At 36.8% G+C, this 18,272-nt stretch overlaps 1 protein-coding gene across 1 annotated transcript in view; it reads left to right on the top strand.

Moving 5' to 3' along the window:
- Positions 1 to 18,272, top strand: part of CCDC73 (coiled-coil domain containing 73) — a 77,032-nt gene that overhangs the window by 2,397 nt on the left and 56,363 nt on the right. Inside the window, exon 2 of the mRNA XM_026795856.2 lies at positions 11,758 to 11,913. The gene's annotated coding sequence lies outside the window, so the exon portion shown is untranslated. The remainder of the gene's footprint in view (positions 1 to 11,757; positions 11,914 to 18,272) is intronic.

Here is an 18,272-nt window from a genome sequence, read left to right as displayed (position 1 = left end):
GAATATTTTAGAAGAAAACAGTATAGATTGTTTATTATCTAGATAATACCAAGGAGATAAGAATACTTGGCTGCTACTTGTTGGAAGGCAGGAGAAAGTAGCATTATTCTGTAAAGGGCCTTACAGCTTGATCCCGTGTCCCTTTGCTCAACCCTCATGCTGAGTTCCTACCTGAGTGTCTCAGAGGGTGGAGCCAGCTGTGAAATAGCTGCTGACAGCTCCAGTACAAGGGCATGAATGTACAAGGGCTCTGTGGTGCATTTGAGTGGAAGTAAAACACCTGCATGCCAATGTGGGAACTTGTTTTGTGTGGCAACAACAGCTTTGTGTGAGGAAACTCTGCTGTACAAGTAGCAGGTAATCTCCATTGTGTTCTGGCAGCTTTGTCTATCACTGTTAATAGAGGGGGGATGAGATTTTTGGAATTGCTCATGTATGCCTTGCAGGGAGTGGATGTGAATCCTTCCCCTGGCCCTGCCCCTATCAGAGGAGAAGGCTCCAGGTGTTAAAGACTGAGACTGATGGATCAGCCCCATGCAACCTCTCTGCTGGCTCTCACCCCTGCTCTGAAGGTGGAGGAGCGATTGCAGCAGCAGAACTCTGCTGGGAGAGGCCCTCAGAGCTTTAACACTCACCAGTGGTTACCCAAACGCTCCTGACTGTGCAGCTTCTAGCAAAACAAATGTGTCTTCTGCCTGTGTGTGCATGGGTGCTTGTGGAGGTTTTTGAAAACCAGTATAGCTTATTTATTACTGAGATGTACAAAAAAAAAAAAAAAAGAAAGAAGTTGTTATACATTGGTTAAACAGGACAGTTCACATTGGTTAAACAAGACAGTGCAGTCTTTTGCCTTGGCAGAGATTGTAACTTTCTCCTGTGTGTCCATCTGAGCTCAGACTGAGTTTCCAGCTCTGTGATTTTGGCAGTGAATCCTCACTCAGGGTTGGCTGTGCAGGTCAATGGATGTGTGAGAACTTATGCAGTAGGTAATGGCTAGAAGCGTGCCTGAGCTCTGGTTTGCTGTGAGATCATAGAAAAGGAAATGACAAGTAAAAAGCAGTGCTGAGGTTAAATAGAATATTTCCCGTGTGTATATGCAGTTTTTAGCATGGCAGAGCAGTAAGTACCTTATGCATATAACTTGCTATTTGTGAAGTATTTTTTCAGGTAAAATAGCTTTGATTAGCAAGCTGTGTAACGAAGATGCTCAGAAGGATGGAGCCATCAATGAAGATATTACTTTCATCAACATTTTCAGATAAATACTAGTATACAGTATAATAGATACATAATTAAAAATATTTGGAGAGGTGGAAAAATAGGAAATTGATTTACATCACTTGCTTTTAACATTGGGTAAATATACAATTAATATTTCTAAAATATTTGCCATACTAGGTACTACATTTACTTACCTGTATTTTAGAACTTCGCTTGGTTGGTAAAATATTGTTGGAGAAATTAAATATGGTGCTGTTGAATTGAACCAGGACTGTGTATCCCTCACAAAAGGAAGATGGTACCAATCTATGTTGATGCACTGATCATTTGATTTTGAATATTCTGATTATTTTGCTGCAAATAAATAGTGGTGTATTCATTTTTACTACTCAGGTATTCATTTCAGCATAGCAAAGAATAATATGCTTTACTCTTTTTTGATGAAGAGGACTTTGGATGTAAATAGGTCCTATCATAATTCAAGTAATAAGTTTCTTACTGTTCAGTTTCTCATGCAGTTTTTATCAGTTGATCTGATAATGAAAAAATCTAAATGTGTAATTAAGAATCACAAATCCTCTTATCAAGGATATGTGGAATTGTGTGTATCTGATCTGTTCTTTCCAGTGGTTTATTATTTGATATCCTGAATCGCACAGTATAGATTTGTCCTTTACGCAAAAATACTTTAAGTTCTTATTTTTGTTAACTAAATGTCTGTCTGGGCAGCTTGATTTGGGAGTAATGACTTTTTTCTAGAGCTAATTGAATGTAACAGATTTTAACTATATATTTTCTACAGTTAACATCAAAGGGCTTTGACTGTCATATTTAGGAATAAGCATGTCAAGAATCAAGTGAACCATATCAGTATCTTGGAGAAATTTGGTATCCCATTCCAACAGTACATGCAGGAGGGAAGGGTTTTCCTAGATCAGGGCATATCTGAAAAAACTTCTTTTTTGGGTACTCCCTGGTGTCCTTTACAACTTCCTGTAGAAATGCCTGGTTTTTCAGTTCAATTGGTTGATCTAATAAAAGATAGACTAAGTATATATATATATAAAAACTTATACACAATAAGTTATTATATATTAACTTGTTATATATAGTAAAAGATATATAATTTATTCTATATATTATATATAATATATCCTGTATATAATATATAAAACAGTTATAAACTATATGTAGTTTATTATATATAGCATATATAATAAAAGATATAATAAGTAGTATATGAGATATGAGTATATCTAATAAAATATATAATAAGTTTTATATATATATATGATCTTTGACAAATCTATCATCAAGTAAATCTTTATTGGAACCAGCATTACTTTTTTAATGATGTTATAGTAGTATTTTTAAATATGCCTCAAATTCAGATACACAAATAATTTCATTTTTAGCTATTGCTTCATCCCCACAAGACATGATAGAATCCTTTTAAGTGTTCATCATGAGCTTCTTTACGATTAAAAATTGAATTTAGCTGATTAACTTCTGCTGAAGTTGTTGCTTTTCTCCTGCAGAAGACTGCTAGTGATTTTCCAATTGAAAAAGTAAAATTCTGGCACAAATATCCTATGGCAGTGTAGGGGAAAAAGCAACAACCATGGCAAAAAGTAGGGTTTTAGTAGTAAAATTTATAGTATTTTAGGGGCAGGTTCATGTCAATGTTAGTTATTAAGTTTCAGAATGAAACCTAAGTTTCAGGCATGGTTTTTGAAAAATATTTTAGGATAGGAAAGCATGCACATAATTTCAGTATTTGTTTATTATCCACTAGGTTGTGAGATAATTTGTATTGGTCAGAAATAATCATAAACACTCGTAATAACACATAAATAACAAAAGTAATTATACATTCAAATAATAAAGTTGGCTCCTGGCATAATATTCTAACCTTTATGGCAAAGTTTTTCAATTAGAAATGCTTACAGGGGGACAGAAAAACCTTTGTATTTATTTGAGAGGGAATAGAAATATCACCAGTGCTGAAGGGGACACAAATCCTCACTCTGATTTCAGTAATGGGCCCAGTGCTGGCAGCTCCCACTGCAGGCGCTGAGAATGCTGCTCCTCTAACAGGATTGCAATTCTGCCATTAAAAATGGTCACTTGCTCAAAAGTTTTTTAGACGCAGCAAGTTTAATAAGACCAAACTTCTTTTTTTTTTTTTTTTGCCCATGAGAAAGACTATTAGGTTGTGAGACTTCTACATAGATGTCCTGATGTGAGCATCCCACAAAATGGTTTCTGGAGAACTGTCACCATAAGGTTCCTTGGGAACTACGCGCTCCCAAATATATGGGAGCATACAAATATAGGGTAAATCCAAGTACAGGGTTAAAAAAAAAAAAATCACCTGGTATCAGCAGGATGAAAGTCTGCTTCTGCCTTTTCTTGGTACAGTTCTGTTGTGTTTTGGTGAGCTACTTTTTGATTGGTGAAAGGAGCCCAGTTGGGTTTGGTATTTAAGGTCACTGGGCAGGGACAAAAACTCTTGGCCTCATGGATGAGGGGAGGAGATGAAGGAGCTGGAGCCAGGCTCTCTGCCCAGTGACAGGACCAGAGGCCGCTGGTACAAACTGAAACACAGGAGGCTCCTTTTGAAGGTAAGCAAGCTCTTTTTTTTCCTTTTTTTTCACTGGATGTTGGAACTCTGGTTGCTGAGAGTTTCTGTGCTGACAGGCACTGACCCCCAAGAGAACACTGCATTTCACCTGAGGCTGTGGAGAAAGCGTCCAAAAGGGAATGACAGAACTGGGACTGTGGGTGTGTGTCGCAGACATTTTTTCATAGAAATCTTTTCTTTCACATTTGTCTATCTTCTGGGAGGCAGAGCCCCAGAAGAAGAATGTAAGCAGTTGTTGTCGGTTGTTGTGAAATGTAGCAGGTGTCTCTGTGATTGGCTCATCTTCTATGTATACTATTAAAGGCCAATCACAAGAGCAGCTCAAAGACAGATTCCCTAGACACAGAACTTTGTTATTCATTCCTTCTATTCTATTCTTAGCTTAGCAGCTCTCTGCAACTTCTCTTCTTATTCTTTTTAGTATAGTTATAATGTATTATATATCATATATAAATAAATCAAGCCTTCTGATCAAGAAACAAGATTCTCGTCCTTCTCTCACCACAGTGACCGTCTAAGGTCACTGTAATAGGTGTGCAGTTTGAATAGAAGTGTGTGATATCACAGGGGGGAAAACTTCAGAGTTTAAGGGTTTAGAATACAGTAATGTATATAAAGCAAGATGGAGTTTTGGGGTGGAGGCTGGTCCTTCTTCACTTTCTCCTCCCTGGGTTTGGGTGGTTTTGTGTAATTGGATAAAAAAGTCCACATTGTGGGCCACGGGTGGTTGGTTATTGGGTTAAAAGTAAAAATAATTTAGGTGTCATTTCTTAATTGGACAGTTTATCCTTAAAGGTCTTTTAGAGAGAGAGATACAGGTACATTTTTAGTTTGTTAGAGTAAAATTCTGTAGAACTCACAGTTTGTGAGGCTGTAGAATAAGAACTCATTAATATCTGAGTCCCAATAAGAAATACCATCTCACACATTCCATCCTGACCCTGGCAAAAAGAAATTAAGACTCCACAACTGGGCCCTGGCACAGGGTGCCCAGAGAGGCTTTGGGGTCTCTGTCCATGGAGATTTGCAAAGCTGGCAGCAGTGTCACTGCCAGGGGTGGGAGGCACTCGGTGACTGACCCCTGCTAGCCCCACCATCCCCTGCTCCTGTGAAACTGGCTGCCAGCAGAGCCCAAGCCCTCATGTTTCCTCTTGATCTCGATTTTCTCAGCTCTGGGATTTTTATTTAGCTCCTTAGCTGTTTCCGTTGTGTTCCCTGATTTGTCTCAATAACCCATTTCTCTGTAGAGCTGAGATCTTGGATTTCACAAGTTTCCTTTCCTGGCTCTCAGCAGAGGGAGCTGCGTGGTGGCCTCTCAGCTTTCTCCTGCAGCATTTTCATTTAAAATTTGGAATGTCCCTGCTGAGGATCTGTTATCAAAGCAGGGTAGACAAAGCTGTGTCTTGGAAACGTTTCATTTCCTAACAAAATGGAGCTTGTGTGTTGTTTGCAGGTGAAGTGATGTAGCAGCATATTGGCAGCTTTGGGTGTGTTTTAATCCTGCTCAGCTGCAGCAGCAGTGCAGCTTCTGATGGGCACTAATGCAGAAGATATTGATGTTTTCATCACGCTTGGCACTTACTGTGTTCGCTGTGGGGATCTATTTGTAAACTTTGTGTTTGTTGCTGTGATACAGGAAGTTTCTGTTTGGTATGGATTTGGTTGTGATTGTGGGAGAGTTGCTTGAGGACTTACAGTGAAAGAGGGATTTTAAAGTTTTTGTTAGATAAGTTGAATTTTCAAGATTACACATTTGCAGTGGTGCATAGAAGACAACTTTAACAGAGAGGTGCTTTTATCTAAGCACATAGAATGGTTATTAGGGTTGATAATAGATCACATTTTTACTGTTTTTCATGTACTTTTTCCTGCATATTGCACTGTTTTTTTTATATTGATTTGTATTGATTACAGTTTCTGGAAAATGACCAAGGACATTACACCCACGTAAAGAGTAAAGTGAATATTACTGATTTTGAAGAAATAATCAAACAAAAGTTTTGGTGGTTTTAGTCCAAATGAGAGAATTCCACACATGTGAGGCAAAGCCAGCTCTGTTGAGGATGAAGTCATTCTTTGCTGTGTTGTAAAATCTGGTTCTAAAAACACTTGTAGACTAGACAGAAGTTTTTCTGAAAAATGTTATTAAGATCAGTGATGAAAAGCTGTCTAAATAGCTTCTCTGCCTAAGGAAATACGCAGAAAATTTAGTTCAGCAGTCTCCCTGTGGAGAGTGTTCCAGCAAGGAGTAGTGGTACAAAGTCTGTCTCTCTTTGCTTTATGCCTCCCTCCTTGTTTCCAGCAAAATTTAGCTAGTTTTAGAATTTAGTTAAGTTTTAGTGACTGCATCTCAGGTGTTTGTACATTTCTTGGCATTTCTATCAAAGGCAAAATATTTCACAGTTTCACAGTGGATGCCAAGCTCTAATGCTTATGTTCCTGGGAACATAATCTGTGTTATTCATGTTGTCACATTCATACAAAGCTATTGGTGTGTGTTAGAGAAGGTTCCTGAGCCCTGGCTCAGGATGGTTTGAGGATGATTTCTATAAAATCCTTTATTTAATTTTCTTTTTTTTCTTTTTGTCTGGAGATTGCAGAGTTGAACATGAAAAGTCTTCTGGAATTTCCTTGCTTCTGGATCTTGGAGAGCAATTTTTTTTTTTTTTTTAAATTTAAAAAGATGTCTTGGAACAAGAGATTTAATATGGTGGGTTTTGCTGTGCCTGTTGCAGAAGGGATTTGTGTGACATGGAGGATGGCAGGGCCTTCAACAGCCTCCCCCATAAATACATGAGGCAATTAAAACAGCAACAAATAATTGGGAGAGGCTCCAATCTTTCACATTGGAAGGAGTTTCCATGAAAGAAGGGGCCATCTTAATTGTGGTGTGGCTCACACACCGGAATCTTTTCTTCTCTAAGGAACAGGGGTTTTGGTGATGCTTTCTTTGATTATTTCACCATTGTCTCATTTCCTCAGGTATTTCAGATTTTGTCTGCTATTTAATTTTTATCCAGACTTCCTTTTGTTGGGTTTGATCATGCTCCCCTAAAAAGGAGCTAGAATTGAAATGCTTTTCATCTCTATGCATTAATATTACATTGTTTCTCTGGACAAAGATGTATTTTATTTTGTCAATTAATATTAACCTATTAATGACGATGCTCTCAGTATTTTTCCTTAACAAGCTAGTGATCAAGCAGTAAATTGCATAAACAAGTGAATCACTTGTTCTGCCTCTTTTTCCCAGGTGCATTTTGCAAGTTTGTGATTGGCAGTTGTCAAAGAGCTGAGCTATTCCAGTGGAATGGGTTAAACAGGAAGGTTGAATCATGGTGTGTGAATGTTTTTGTGACAGTCTTGCTTTTGTTCAACATAAATCTTGCATATTTAATCCCTATACTCTGTGTCCATAATTAAGATGTTGTTTGTTTTACTAAACAAACAAGTGCTTCCTGTTAACTTCTAGTGAGGACATCAGCTGAATTTCCCCACATTGTTTAATTATTTACTGTATCCTGCTTTTTCTTTTCATACCAAGAGTTTGGGTTTGTAGTGACTACAGTTCAATTTCAGAAATGAAAATCTTCTGATTTGTTTCTTAGATTCTTCTCTAAGAAAAGAATAATACAGTAAATCATGTAAAAGATGGTAGAAGTTGAAAAGTTGACAGTTTGAGTTTGAAAATAAAAAATGAAATTTAAATAACCTGTGTGTTGACAGAGTTTTGGGCATGTTTATTTATTTGTGTAGGGAGACAGAGGCCCCATGCAGTAGGACACACTTTTAATTGTCATTGAACAAGGGATGAGAAATCCTGTTCTCTGTTAAATGCTTTTAGGGCACGCAAGAATAATTAAGTTTTAGGATTCTGTTAGGAATTTTCTTGCTCTTTTCAGCCTCTAGGCCACAAGTACATGAAGGATGTGATGGTTTTAAAGGCAGGGCAAATTTGACTTTCCTTTATAAGCTCTTAGATTCTGCTGTGGTGGAATTCCCATTGTCATCAGTAATTTGTTTTTTTTTCCCAAAGCTGAACTGTCCAAGTTCTCTAGAAAAAAGCTTATGGTTTACTTTTTTGTATAAGAAAGATGTTCCAAAAATGATTATATCAATTATGCAAGGGAAGGCTAAGTAACAGTACTACTGGCATAAGGTCACTTTGAGGTTGATTTCTTTTATTTATACTCTTTTGTGCAAAAAGAAAATAAAAGAAAATTATATAAAAGAAAATTATGATGCCATGGTGTAAGCACACCCCAAGAAATACACTTACAATACAAACAGATATAAAAATTGCAGGTGTAGGAAGTAAAGTGAGCAAATTTTGGAAACTCTGTAAATTCCTTCAAGAACCAACACGCACAGGAAGGCATCTCAAGGCACTTTGCCTCAACTTCAAGCTAGGTGGGTGATGCTTTTAAAAACTCTGGTTTCCTGTAAAAGCAATCTAAACCTTTTTTTATGAATACATCTATATGTTGGAAAGAATAGACACTGAAGTGCACGATGAAACCCGCAAGAACATAGGAACAAAAATGATACAGAGTAGGAAGCCAGGAAGATTATAAAATTACTCTTTATAATAAAAGACTCTTTCAGATGATTTTCTTCTATAAATATCTTTATTACACACAGGGTGATCTGGTTTTTTCAGGGTTTTTTACGACATCAGAAAGTGAAACAATATAAAATGACCACGTGCTACCAAACTGCTACGAAAACGTCTGTTTAGGATTAATTTAGAGAATTCTTTCAACCAAAAACTATGTGTACATATTTATCACTTTAATAAAGATATATTCAATTAATTTTGAAAACCAGAGTAGAAAATTAATTTCCCTCCCACAGTCCTAATGAAGAAATAAAGGAACTAATTTCCCCTTGCTGTTAGAGGGGCAATCCACTCCTTCACATATTAAGAAATTAATGTAACGCATCCAGTCAGCCAAAGAGTCTCTGATTCTTCCCCTCCCCTTAATCTCTTATACCAGCTTATTTTGTGCAACACAATTATGAAAAACAAAATTAGAAGAGACTGAAGTCCTTTTAAGTATTTCAGATTTCATTAAATTCTAATTTTAGAGCTGTTGCTATTTCCAGGAATATCATCCCTTGACTTTGATGGTGTTTGCTAGTTTAGTTTTTTTTTTTAACAGAAAAAGAAGAAATTTTGTTTATAAAATAAATTTATACATTTAAAAATATATAAAACAATATATTATTGTTTATAATAACAATAAATATTTTTAAAAACCCACACCTAATCTTTAAAAAATGCCAGAAAAATATTAAGGAAGTATTGTGACGGGCTTTATATGCCTTTGTAGCATTTGTGGGGTTTTATGTGATCAAAAAGCCATCCTTTTTATTTGAACTAAATACAGCAGAAATGTATTTTCTTGTGTTTATTTAATTTATTAAAAATCTGATACCATTTTGTAGTTCTAGGAATATTTATAACTGAAAAACAGGTCAAGATGTTATTTTAAGAAATTGGACATAGGAGAGAGAGATTTTTTAAGGAATTGGACAGATATTGGATAGATATTTTAAGGAATTGGACAGTTGAGAGATAGATGTTCAGAATTATGTTCTTAAGACAGATTTTTGACCCACACAAGCAGCTTTATTTCTTTATTTATTAAATGACTCTTCCTGCACAAGTGAGAGTGTGACAGCAGTTTATGTCCTTAATGTAAGAAAACCACGAGGTGATGTAAATGTTCCTTTAAGGAGACAGTTCTCATTAAAAAAAATTAGTTTTGAAACTTGTCACTTGTAGCAGGCATTTTGGGGGGGGGTTAATCTTTTTTTGATGGCGAGCAGGGTTCAGTGAAGCAGCTCATTGTGTACACAGCTTGTGAATAGCATCATTGATAGCAAAAAGCTACAGGGTAAGTATACATTTAATTGATTTCTTGATCAGGAATGCTTCTGCAACAGGCAGAACAATGGAGCTTTATTACTGCTTGGATGGTTGATGTGAATGTGATGGAATAATTCAGAAAATGGGGAGATGTCCAGAGCAAGAAGCTCTGAAAATACAGCTGCCCTAAGGAGAGCTAACACACGAAGCTTCTTGGGAGCAACTGAGACCATAGAAACTGAAATTTGATTTATAAATCAAAGATAAGAGTCCATAAACATGTTTTTGGTGCATAGGGATGATGGAAATCAACAAAATTCCCCCTTTGCATTCCTTTCCCCACCCCTCAGTTTGAGGAAAAGTAACAAAAACAGTGCAGGAAGACCTAAGGACACGTTTAACATGGGAGGAAGAGATAAGTATTTATTCTCTTCATGAAGGGAATATTTTATTTTATTTTTCTTCCATATCATGTGCAACACAATGTCACAGTTGTTATCTTTTATTATCTATAAAAGCCATTGTCTCCAACAGGAGAGGAGCAGTGTTTCTTTCAGGGGCTGTATTCCTGGTTTTTCTCTGTTATCATTTTGGTATTTGTATGCAGCTATATGAATTATTTTCAAAAACGAATCCCAGTGATAAGTTCTTTAATATTTGTGGTAGATCTCATTCACAGTCTTTCAAATGGAAAGTATTTTCAGTATTTCAGTATTTTCTTCTACAGATATTTTTCTCATAAGCTCATTTTACTTAGTCAAAAACCATCCCCAAAAAACTGATGCTGAATTAAGAAGCAACAGTCTAAATGCAGTACTTAATAATTTGGAAGAACACAGCAAAAGTTTTTGGGACAAGAGCTCTGTTGGGGTTCTGAGAGCTCAACACAAAAAAGGCGAAAGGCTGAAGAACTTCCTGTAGTCCATCTGTAATGGAATTTTCCTTTCAGATGCCTGGTCTGATCATATTAAAGACATACAGAAAAAATATTATGAATTATTATTATTTTTATTAATGGAAAATATTCCATTATTAATGGAATAATAAAATAGAGTTTTGTAAATGCAAGCCAAATAGGAGGACTGTTTCCATTTTCTCACTTGGATATCTTCACCATCTCTAAATGCCTGTATAACACATTAAGGCAAGCTCAGCATTAAATAACATCTCAGTAGGTTTTTTTTTTCTCAGTTATATGGGGAAACTCCTATTGCAGCATAACTTCAAGAATGTGGAAATATTAATATATAAAGTTTATAATTGTATCTGGTTGTTACTAAACTAAACAAAAATGTACCAGTTGTATTAGCTGTAAGAATTTGTACTTCCATTCTCTAATTTAAAAATAACTTCAAGTGAAAATACTAAGTTAATGTTTTCTTTGGTCAACTATGTTCAAATTACCCCAGAGTTATGTTTGTACATAAGGAACTTTAAAACAAACAAGCAAACTCAACTAAGCAGCATAAACTGTTATAACTGTAAATACTACTTCCTAGAAATAGGATTTGATGGACTCCAAAATTGCTAAATAAATCTCATGTTAGTGTTGTATGAAGTATCTCAACAATGATACTGTTTGGTTTAAGTATAAATTAATTGAATTTTGGTTAAATTTTGCATTAACATTTTGCTGAGAGAGAAATTTATTGAAACATAGCATTTGGTTGGCATGTTTCACTATCAAGTATACATTCTGATTAAAAAATGGGGATATGATCTAAACCAGTTATTTACAGTAAAGATGGACACAGATTTGAGATGACATCTGAAGACTTTAAAATCAACTTGTTTTTTCCTCAAAAAGGGTTTTTTTTTTCTTTGTTAGCATACACTTGCATGATTAATATTTAGAATTCGTGGTGAAAACCATTAGAGGGATGACGAAGGTTTGCTTGGTGTGTTGATCTCCTTACAGTGCCAAGTGTATTTTGAGGATTGGAGTGCTGTGCTGAGTCACAAACATCACAATTTCCAGCGGCTGCTGCAGCCAATATGTGTTTTCTTTTGTGAATTTCAGCCCTCTGCTCCAGCTGTGGCCTTGGCAGGAATAAGTCTCGTGTTGCTGGTGACAGTCCAAATTCCATCCCTGTCTGGGAGATCCAGATCACCATTTCAAGCCTTCTGCAGAGGAATGCTTTTCTGACCTGTGCTGTGGAAAATGGTTTGTTTCCAGGTATGGTTGTGGCAAATGATTATTTCAGGCCCTGCCGTGTAAATCTCAGGATTTCAGGGGGAAAAAGGCAATTCATTCCATAGTGACTGTGTTATCTTTCCATAAAGTGTGATTTATTTGTGACATGAAATATGCATATTTATTTGCTGTGGATTTTACTGAAAGACACTGCCAACATAAAACTTGGGGAAATGATGCTTTCGTGTTGTTGATTACAATAATCCAGTGAAATACCATCTTAAAATAAAAAAAAATCTTAAATAAACCCCAACTTTTTGTACATTTATATTTGAATTTTAGCACAGAGAGGAAAAGAAGTAAAAAGGTTTCCTGTATTGCTTTCAAATTTGAGTTTTGTTTTCTTTAAAACAGCATATGTATTTTTGCAAGTCAGCTCTATTCTCTATTGTCCAGGAAATGAAATAATTGCTGGAAACCTATTTATTTCTCATGTTCTTTATCCTACTTATTTTTGGTTCTTTCAAGTTCCATCGAGCAAAATTAATGGATCCTAACAAGCATTTATTAAATAATTTCACCTTGCATTCCATGTTAAATATAAATTCTTGATAAGTCCCTGCATAACTTTTCATTATAGCTCTTATTTTCACATTATACTTCTTCTCTTATGCCTTGCCTGACTTCTAGTACTTTGTATCCTCTTTTTTCCTCCTATGTCTAGGCCTTCTTCGTTGCAGCTTTTCAGTGTTGATTTATTAATGGTATGTTGATAATTATAATAATGAATGTTAAGTTTATAGTGATGAATATTAAGTTATTCTCAATTTTTGCATCGTTTGAGAGCTATTTAGCTGGTAAAGTCATAAGCTGACACTATGGTAACAACTAGCAGCATACAATTTGGAAATTGTTCTGAATGAAGCTTTAAATTATTGTGGTGTTTCAATATATAGTGTTATTTAAAAAAGCTGGATATAATATTTTCAGTCTTAATTCTCTTAGCATTTTCTGTGAATGTTGCAAAGCAGAGTTCTACAAACCATTCTGAGAATATTCCTTTGGTATTCTGTGTTGATGATGCTGCTCAGCCAAGAATACAAAGCTTTAATGACAAATTATTTGGACTAAGAGTACAGTTCTGAGCATCATCATCATTCTGCTTATCATTTTAATAATGTTCTTTCAGATAACCCATTAAAAATATGTCTCTTACAGCTAGAGTGTTTTGGAAATGTTGGTTTTGTTACAGAGCATTTTCTTTACCACCTGTATTCCAGCAAAGTTGGGCTGTTTTCCGCCCAAAACTCAAATCACTTTCTCAGTATTGTGTGTTTTTTAACCAGCCATCAAATTGAACAACATTGTCATGGCTTAAACAGCGACAAATAGGCAAATTTCATGTATTATGTCAAAAAACCTGAATCCCAAAACAAACCAACAAATGTCTGGGAAAAAGTAAAACAAACTTGCGGCAAAATACTCGTCTCTTCACAACTGTCTAGTGGGACGTGTGAGATGAGAAAAAAGTGTCCGGTATGACTTGAGAACCAAGCGGTGTCCTGGCTTCCGTACACTTTAAAAGGCATTGCCGTGGTGTCAGCAGAGGGCAGAGCGGGGGATTTGAGGTCAGAGTGAGGATTTGAGGGATTTTAACTTCGATGCTTTGTGAGCGTGCCCATCCCGAGCCCCTCACGGTGCCCGTCCCGCTGCTTGCGCTCCCTCGGGGCACCAAGCGCGGCTACCCCCGGCCTTGGGAAAGGGACGGGGGTTTGGAATTCCAGCTCTGCCCGGGAGATTCGAGGCTAGACGGGGCAGGGTGAGGCGTGCTGTTCTGCTTTTCCTGGAACGAGGTGAAATCGGTGTCACACGGAGCCGCCGCGCTGCCTGTGCCGTGCCCCGCCGGGCCCTGAAGGCAGCGCGGAGGTTCCGCTTCAGCCGCGGCTGCTGCCCACAGTGCGGGGCAAGGGCTCGGTGCTGGTACTGCTGGAAAATAACCATCCCACCTGGAACTGGAGAAAACAAGGTGTGTGTAGTTTTATGTCTTCTTTTGTAGTTTTTTTGGTCTTTTTTTGAAAAAAAAAAAGCCGTTTTCAAGCTGGGCCTGGGCGGCCGCAGCGCTTTTAATATCTTGGGCCTGCCCCGAAGAGAGCAGAGAGCGGTGGCTTTCCTTGATTTTAATATATAGGGATTAATGTCTTGCTTTTTATAGGGATTGTTTATGCCATGCCCCATCCAGAGTGTGGAAATACTGCTTGAATTTAGCCAGGCTTACCCGGGCATATGGGGTATATATCAATTTCATCCTGTGAGAAAATACCTGAACACCTGGGACAGTCGGTCAGTGCCGAGGCAATATTTATTTGATTTCTCTAAAAAAACCGCAAACTAAATGTGTAGACAACGCTAGAGCTTTGAGTAGCAAAATTAAGGAAGTTTTAATTTGTCATTCACGTAAGAATTAGAACAAATAGAGAAGACATCCACATGGACTGAGGATTTCTAGTGAGATCTCATTTGTATATTTCAAGGTTAACCTGAATGAGAGCTCTGAAAGTACCACATTCAGGATATTTGTGTTATCCTCAAAGTGTTGCTGTTTTTTTTTTCTTTCTTCTGCCTTTTGCATTCAAGTTTGTCTCACAATGAAATGTAATTATGGTCTTCTAATACATTCTTACAGAAAGTTCATGCATCCTGCCTTCTGTACCTGTTGATGGTGTATCAGGTTGGGCACCCAAAGAGGGAGGAGGATTCCTGCCTGCTCTCTGATATTCTAGGGTTTGGGGGATCTGTGGCATGGAGAGGACACAAAAAAGTTGTGTTCTGGTGCAAGGCTGCTCCTTGCCTTCTCCTGCCATTCCTGGCCTCCTGCGGGAGCTGTTCCAAACCTGGTGCTGCGGGGACATCCTTGCTCTAACCTGCAGACACAAAAAATTAGGACATTTTCCCATGATGAGAGTCGATTTTTTTTGTCACTAATATTGACATTATCTATTATGCCCAGGCAGCAAAGAAACAATATTCATACATTATGCCCCACTGAGATAACAATATAATTCCTTCTGAAGCTTTATCATACCAATACCACAGAAATACCAATACCACAGAAATACCAATACCACAGAAATACCAAGAGCAATGTTGGTATAAATTGTGTTGAGGAATGGTTTGTGGAGGAAACAGTAATACTTGTCAGACACATGTAAAGGAAGAGAGAAGATAAAAAAAAGGAAACAAGACAGCCTTCAAGGAAATCAGGTTTTTTTGGATATCAAGTAGATACCCTCAAAATGTTCGAAACAGGTTAAATATCAGTAGTGCCTGAACTTGCTGACACAGCACAAATCTGTTAATTGCTTATATCGTGGTATATCATCGTGGTATAGTATAGTTTATTATAGTATATATTATATTATATTATATTATATTATATTATATTATATTATATTATATTATATTATATTATATTATATTATATTATATTATATTATATTATATTAAACGGATCTCTTACTCCGTGGTACTAATTATTTAATTGTTTACACTTGGTAGAGGTATTGCACCCCCTGTCACTACAAACATGCAGCAGCAGGAATGCTCCTTGAACACAAACACTCTTTTTGCAGAGGGCACTGCTGCCGGACAGGGAATTTAGATGGAGCTCTCAGTGGCTTCGTCTTGCACTGATTTTTTTTTTGGAGAACAGTTCGATTTTTATTCCGTGCCGTGGCTGTCGCTGCAGCGCACCCAGGACAGCACAGTTCAGGTGGATGTCGACTAGGTGGCAGCATGGTGTTTGGAACGGACACAAACTGCTTTTCGGCTCGCTAAAACACCCCTGGTTTCATCCTGTGCCCGTAAAATTCGGCTAAACCTGACTTCTGTCAATCCCTTCATGTCTCTATACTAATACCTAAGAGGATGCTGCCTAAATACTAAAAATATTAGGGTGGAAAGGCCAGGGAGGAGAATTTAATTCCACAGACAAACATGCTGGAAGCAGAAAACAGTTTTTGTTTTCTGTTTATGGTTTCCTCTTTTAATTTGAGCTGAAAGGAGTAAAGATCTGTTTTGCTAGTTTATTACTAGCAAAATATAGAAATATATGAAATATTTAAATATAATATTACTATTACTAAATATTATAATGTTTATATATAATAATATACGAATATTACTAAATATAATTTACTTGTGGTTGAAAAAATCTTCAGTTGTTATTTGTGGTATTACTGTAGTAATGCCCTATAAAAAAACAAATACAGCAATTAGTTTTGATTACAGAAAGTAAGGATCCTGATAATATAGATCTATGTTGGTTCTACTAACCAAATTATATGATATGAAAACTTAATCACCTGGTTTTGGAACATGCTGGCCAGCTTGTGAAAGATTATATGTTTTCATCAAAAGAATTCAGATTGCTGAAGGCAACCTCTTGTAGTGGGGGCAAAAATCCCAAGCAATGTAGGCTCCAGTTTTTTAAATTGCATCCAGAATTCAACAGGCAGCTACCACAGACCAACTGAAAAAATTCTTTAGAGCTTCACCCTTCAATTCCATTTGCTCTGTATTTGATGGGAGTCATCTTTACTGCATTATGATCACAGAAGCTGATTTGGAGTCGTGCAATAATTTCTTGGAGCCCTTGTTATCACATCAACATGAAGTATTGCAGGTTGAATAAAAAAGGGCTCTCAGAGGGACTTTCCCATATGCTTTCTGGGTCATCAGTTTGCTCTTCTCAGGAATGTGTTGTTCAGCTTTCCTGCGTTTTGTGAGTGGTGTTTTTTTTTTTTTGTCTTAATTCACATGTTGAAACAGAGCTGGAAATGTGGAGGAGAAAAAAAAAAAGAAAAAAAAGTTAAAAATCCACTTAAAACCTTCTAGGGAATCAAGAAAAGCAAAACAACCAACCAAGGCCCATTGCTTGTTGACAAAGAAAATCTGAGGGTTCTGGCAGCTGAGAGTTCTTTGTTCAGTGCTTTTCCCACAGTTCTGTTAAAATCTGAAGCTTTGAAAAGCATTATGGCATCCAGCAGATTGTTTCAGAATCTTCTCTCAGCAAAGATTCCAAAGCAGCTTTTTCAGAACAATTGTTTTGCTCTCTTCTGGGGCCACTGTTGGTTTCCCACCCCAAAAGGACACGACACTTTGCTAGGCTTTGAGGAAGGTAACTTGAGAACAAGTGTACAGCTTCCACACTTAAAATCTTGCCACTTCTCTAAAAGTTAAACAAATGCTGTTGATTTTAGGCCAGAAACTGCTAGTACCAGAGATAAGGACAGTTTGATGTGACTAGGGCTGTTTTATCTTTGGAAAACAAGAAGCACGAGCCTGTTCACAAATCTTTTCCTGGAATAAGATGTGCTGAATTGTAGGATATCTCTTGTATGGAGTATAATCTGTTATTTTAGGTCTTCAGCTGCTGGAGTGGCAAACAGCACCACCTTTGCTTTCTTTACTTTGTGTTTTATACCATGTCTGTTCCAGGATTTCTGTCACAATCCCTCTGGGTGATTCTGTCCTGTGTAGTTATGGTAAGCTAATAAAAATATAAAACTCAGTATACAGGGAAGAAAATGGAAAAGGTAAATACACCTGCTTTTTGAGAGTGGGTGCAGCACAGTAGTATTAATGCACCAGTAAAAGAACATTCTGGAGAATGTTCTCCAGAAAATCCCTGGAGAAACAAACTGGTTTCCAAAGGTGTTGTCCCAGCACAAATTGCACACTGCTGGTTGTGTTGTACTTGACTCTTACAGCAGAAAAAGCAACACACAATCCAGATTTGTGCTTGGGACAGATTTAAAAATCCCCTCGTTGCAAAGTCAAGGAAGAGAATTACTGTTCACTTTAGTCCAGTAGAAGAGAGTTTTACTTGGAGTTTTGTTTGGCATTGATGAGACAGTGAGGTAGAAAGACCTTTTACACAACTTGGGACAAGTGTTCTTACCTTGTGTGTGCTTATAGAATGCATGAATAACAGATGGCTCTACAGAACATTAGTATAAAAGTTATAAACATTAGTATAAAATTTATAATGAAATTAGTGCAAAGCAGTCCTTTAAAATAAGAACTTTGCATTGACAATGCCACCTGATTTACTGTAAAATTAAAAAAAAATCATATAATCCTCTGTTTTCAAAAGCCACAAGTTTCCCTCATCCCTCTTTCAAATGATTTTTGATTTAATAGCATCTGACTACAGAAATAAAAACACTAGGTTTTTATTGTCCTCTGGTTTTAAGTCTTTTTAAAGAGTCCACCTTGATGTTCTGTTTTTAAGAAGAGCACAGTTGTTTCTAAATGAACATCACAACCCTTGTGCATTGGTCTTAGCTTTTACAGTAAATTGTCTTGTAAGATTGGCAGTGTATTTTTGAACACTGAGAAGT

Source organism: Zonotrichia albicollis, chromosome 6 (genome assembly GCF_047830755.1).
Source record: "Zonotrichia albicollis isolate bZonAlb1 chromosome 6, bZonAlb1.hap1, whole genome shotgun sequence".
NCBI lineage: Eukaryota > Metazoa > Chordata > Aves > Passeriformes > Passerellidae > Zonotrichia > Zonotrichia albicollis.
This window is presented reverse-complemented; position numbering and strand designations above follow the sequence as displayed.